General features: G+C 36.2%; 1 pseudogene; it reads right to left on the bottom strand.

Annotated features, from left to right (window-relative positions):
• Positions 1-1,917: 1,917 nt before the first annotated feature.
• Positions 1,918-2,831, bottom strand: LOC144234123 (vomeronasal type-1 receptor 90-like; annotated as a pseudogene).
• Between the last annotated feature and the right edge of the window lie 2,622 nt (positions 2,832-5,453).

Here is a 5,453-nt window from a genome sequence, read left to right on the forward strand (position 1 = left end):
TCAGTTTAGAAAGGGCAGGGCCAAGACCCCCAGGATAGAGAGGGTGGGGCAAATTTCCCCAGAATAGAGAGGGGGCAAAGACCTCATACAAAGGTATATGAGGTAAGCAAGATTTGGTGTTCAGGGTGAAAATGTCCCCCAACTTAGTACTATAACAGACAACTGCTTTCACAGGAAGGAAGGACCAAATTAGGTAAACAGGTAAATAAGGCTATAGACTGCCCTGAACAGAGCTGATTAGCAAAAGAAAGGTGCCTTGTTGACCTTGAGGTTATATTCTCTATCTGTCTTATCTCTTAGGCTAGTTCAGATAAACAGACATGGTGCCTCGTGTCTTCCTTTAACAACCATCTGCCCAGTGCCAGGATTTTGGTTTATATTGACCCAAACCCCTAACACCATATATCTACAAAACTACCTTTCCCTCATGCCTATGAGTTAATGTTCACAGATTCATTGTCTCTGATCTTAATTCATTATTTCTGATCTTAATAAATATGGAGCAAGGACCCTTATTCATGGCTTTTGTCTTTTCCCAGACATTAGCCATCTCTCACATTTAATCTTGCATCCTGCTTTCCTGTTAGACAAGAAAGAACTTTAGACCCAGAATCTATGACAGCTAATAAGTAAAGGATTAGAAGAATTTACATGTCTGTCATATAATACAGATATCAGCAATATGTTTAAAATGTTCAAGTAAAGACAATGGGAGAAATAAAAATCAAAATACTGGGAAAGAGTAAGAAACTATATAGTTGTCAAGAATATTTCAAAAAGAGACAAAAGAATTAAACCATTGAAAATAAAAAATAACTAAATTTAATACACAATATTTTGGTTAAATATTAAATCAGTCTGAATTGATGAGAGGATAAATAAGTTAGAAGGCTGAGCAAAAATATTGTAATTAAGAAAAAATATTGTAGGGGCGCCTGGGTGGCTTAGTCGGTTAAGCTTCCGACTTTCGCTTAGGTCATGATCTCGCGGTTCGTGGGTTCGGGCCCCGCGTCGGGCTCTGTGCTGACTGCCAGCTCAGAGCCTGGAGCCTGTTTCAGTCTGTGACTCCCTCTCTCTCTGACCCTCCCCTGCTCACGCTGTCTCTCTCTCTCTCCTAGAAATAAATAAAAATATTTAAAAAAATATATTGTAACTAAGGACATTAAAGAGCAGTACAGTTATGGAAAACAGTCATCACTACAGACATATGGAATAGAATGAGAAGAAATAAAATCATCTAATTGTTTCACCAGTGTATACAAAATAACAAAACAAATAGATGATGAATAAATTCTAATTTTATAACTCAGCAAGGATATTACAAAAAAGAATTGCATTGCAACAAAAATAGATAAAGTAAAAATATTCACAAGAAACAATAAATTGCATAAGACAAAAAAAAGAAAAAAAGAAAAATTAAAAACACAGAGAAAAAGAGAAAAAAATTAAATGCAGTGAAAGATAAACTAGAGAAAACTTACAAAACAAAGAAAAAATCTCTACAGCTTCACTAGAAGCCAGAATACAGAGAAATACAAATGCCAAGGGAAATTGTTGCTCAGGCTAAAATTGGACATGTAGTTAAATATCTTGAAATAAAAAGAGCAAATTTAGTTTAAAAACATTTATTGTATTAGCAATAGAAGCTACTTTGGAATATAATTCTCTTGAACAGAAATAAAATTTTCCTTAACAAAGTCAGAGAAATAAAATTAAAGATATAGAAACTTGCACACACATGGGGCTATCAAATCCTCATGGATACTAAAGAAACTGGAAGGTCTTTGGCATCAGAGGTTTCAAGAGTATTTAGATAAAGTATACTTTTATACATCTTAAATGTTATTTAAATAAATCCAATGTCATTTGATTAAAGACAAAGTAAGTTCTAGGATAATTATTTCATGAATAAGTTGTTTAAATTGTAATTTTGCCACATTTTTGCAACATATTTTTATCCTTTTTTCAGAACTGATTAGTACCAAAGGACTGACAGTGGCATAGACATTCCCCCAAATCTTCTGGCAATCTAGGATGATGGGATCATACTCCCATAACAGAATTACAGGTGATGAGATGATGAAGTCCACCCAGTACACAAACACAAAGAAACTCACCAACAACAAGACGGCTGTGTGGCCCTTTCCTTTGGGGAGACTCTTTGAGGAGAGGCTGGTGCTGTGAAGGTGCTGGCACTGCCTCTGATGCGTGGACAAGTGAGTCACTATATATGTACTCGAGAGAAGCATGACTCTTATCAAGTAGACATCCCTGGATAATGTCACAGTGAAAAGCACTGCCCTGATGCTGGAGGTTATAGGGGAAAGTGAACGGTATTTACTGACATTCAGTAGATTGGTCTTGGTCACATTAGAAGATGCAACAGTATAAAAGATGGAATTAATACTGAAAGACAAACTGAGAAGCCACAAGATGATAAAGGAATGGAAAATATTATTTGTGAATTTATGTTTAAATCTCCCCAATCAGGAGGTGATAGGTGTGATGATGATGGCCTAGATTATGCTCAGGAGGCAGGTGGAGAGACCCCTCATTAATCTGTTCATGTACAATAAAGCCTTACATTTGAAATCATTCAGAATGTTTGGTGATTCAAACAGTTCTGTAGACAACAAAAACAGTATAGTGAAGAGTTTCATTACGTGGACAAAGGCCAAATGACAGATGACCAGGTCAGTGGATTCAGGTCTGTGATCCAGGAGGGGTGTGAAGATGTGAAAGAGGAGGAAGCTGCTGGATAAGATTCCAATGCCAACTTGTAAAAATTGACATAATTTAATCGTAACATGCATGGAAAGGGCAATCATCATAGTGGAAAAGAAGAAATGAATTTTGTATGTCTAAAAAAAAAACCTCACATCATCCATGTTATTTATGCATTAGTCAAAATCATCACCATCACTACCATCACCATTTTTATTTCACCCAGCTAATCAGAAAGCCTATGTTGTATAAAGTCTTAGAAATACAATCTCAACATTATTTCTACACCAAATTGAGTACCTCTATCTATCTATCTATCTATCTATCTATCTATCTATCTATNTCTAAAAAAAAAACCTCACATCATCCATGTTATTTATGCATTAGTCAAAATCATCACCATCACTACCATCACCATTTTTATTTCACCCAGCTAATCAGAAAGCCTATGTTGTATAAAGTCTTAGAAATACAATCTCAACATTATTTCTACACCAAATTGAGTACCTCTATCTATCTATCTATCTATCTATCTATCTATCTATCTACCTACCTATCATCTATCTATCTATCTATCTATCTATCTATCTATCTACCTACCTACCTACCTATCATCATCTGTCCAGAAATCTCACACAACATACTCTCAATCGTACCAGAACGATGTAATAATGTGTACCCATTTCCTATATTCCTGTGATACATGCATTTCCCCTTCTCCTTCTTCTTTTCCTTCTTCTCCCCTTCTTTTTCTCCTTCTTCTCCTTCACCTTATTCTTCCTCTTCCTCTTCTTTTTGCTCTATTGTTCTGTGTTTTGCTTTACTATTCTGTAAATATCCGAAGTTACTCTATCTCATATTCAGCACCAATAATAGTAATGGCCATATAAAGGACTCACAGGTGTTTGTGTAGTTGAACTGAAGTAAATTTTATGCTACTGGGGGAAGAGCTCACCAAAATAGACAATTAAGAAAAAATAATGTACAAATTAGTCTTCTGACACATACTGTGACACTTTCACTTCTTCCTTTTTTTTTTTTTCCCAAATTTAGGGACCACTGCTATTACATTAGGCTTATTCTGATAATTCAACATAATCTACCACCTTAAAATAAAATAATTATTAATATTCCTTCAATCTACAACCTTCATTCTTATTATCATATAATCTAATATATTTATGTTGAGGATTTGAAGATTTGCATGCCAGCATCCTAGAGGATAAGAATAATTATTTTTGCCATAAATCCTATTAAAATTTTGGGGCACCTGGGTGGCTCAGTCAGTTGGGTGTCCAACTTTGGCTTAGGTCTTGCTCTCACGGTTTGAGTTCGAGCCCCAGCTGTGCTGATGGCTCAGAGCCTGGAACTTGCTTTGGATTCTGCATCTCTCTCTCCCTCTGACCCTTTCTTGTTCACACTGTCTCTCTGTCTCTCAAAATTAATAAACGTTAAAAATGAAAAAAATTTATTCAACATGAACTTGGCTCACTCCCTTTTGTCTTTAAAGACTAGCTCTCAATTTTCAATAGGAAAAACACACAATTCACTTTATGACACCCACAAAATTGTCTCAAAATGCCATATGATCTCTTTCATGCCACTCTTTTATTTATTTTTAATACTTTATTGTCATGTTGGTTTCCATAAAGCACCCAGAAATTGGGTAAATTCCTAGCAGTGCTATTGCTGGGTCATAGGGGAGTTCTATTGTGAATTTTTTGAGGAATCTCCACACTGTTTTCCTCTCTCTTTAATTTTCATTTTTCCGGTAGGTACTGTAGTTTAAGTCATACAGATGCAGGCTTTTCGTTGGTTTATAGGGAAAAAAAGTCACTACTCAAATAATAGATGGTGTTTGGTAAAGAAACATACATGCAGCTGTCGTAAAGATAAAGGTTAAAGTTAGTTATAACAAAGTTGTCCTTGACAGGAGTCATAGAAGCCAACATTATATAAGATTCTAGAGTGTTATTTCTTTATTTCTGAGTTGGTGGAGTAAAACAGCACTATGAGAAGAAAAAAATCAGTAGAATGAGGCTTTGATGTGATAGAACACAAGATCGTACAATTCCATGTCAAATAAGATTCCTCAACAAGGAGAATGTATATCTCAACCCTATGTGCCACTTGGGTTTTTTTTCCCCCTTCCTAAATGCACCTGGCTACAGAGGTGGGAGATTAGGTGTTGGAATGCAGCCTCCATTTTTCTCACCATGAAGGTCCCTGGCTCAGTGCTGAGTCCCCTGTAAGAAAGATTACTTCACTTAAGTGAAGTGGAGGAGACATTTTTTTCCATTCCCACAAATGTGCTGTAGCATTAGTTATGACCCAGAGACTAATTTAGAACATGTGTGAAAGCTGCCAATAAGCTCCTGAACATCAGAGATACACTGGGCAATCTGACATAGTGTTGAAATTTGGCTTATTGGAAAACTTTTGGTTTGTTGACAGGTGCTTAGACAATACAACTTACCAGAAAGGTTAATGATCTTATATGTAGAAGAGTTTGGGACCCAGGTGTTCTTTACCTATTGTTATCCAGGAGTCAGGTAATTTCATTTTTCCCTTGGTGTCTCTCCTTTGTAACATATCCGAAAGCTAGTGTTGTCCTGCTTCTACAGGTGACATGACATTTATGGGCATAGGGGAGATGAGCTGAGGACAACTCTTCCCTATAACCACTTCTTGCAGTTCCATCTCCCACAAACAGACTCTAAAGTCACATT

Source organism: Crocuta crocuta, unplaced genomic scaffold (assembly GCF_008692635.1).
Source record: "Crocuta crocuta isolate KB4526 unplaced genomic scaffold, BGI_CrCroc_1.0 scaffold185, whole genome shotgun sequence".
Lineage (NCBI taxonomy): Eukaryota > Metazoa > Chordata > Mammalia > Carnivora > Hyaenidae > Crocuta > Crocuta crocuta.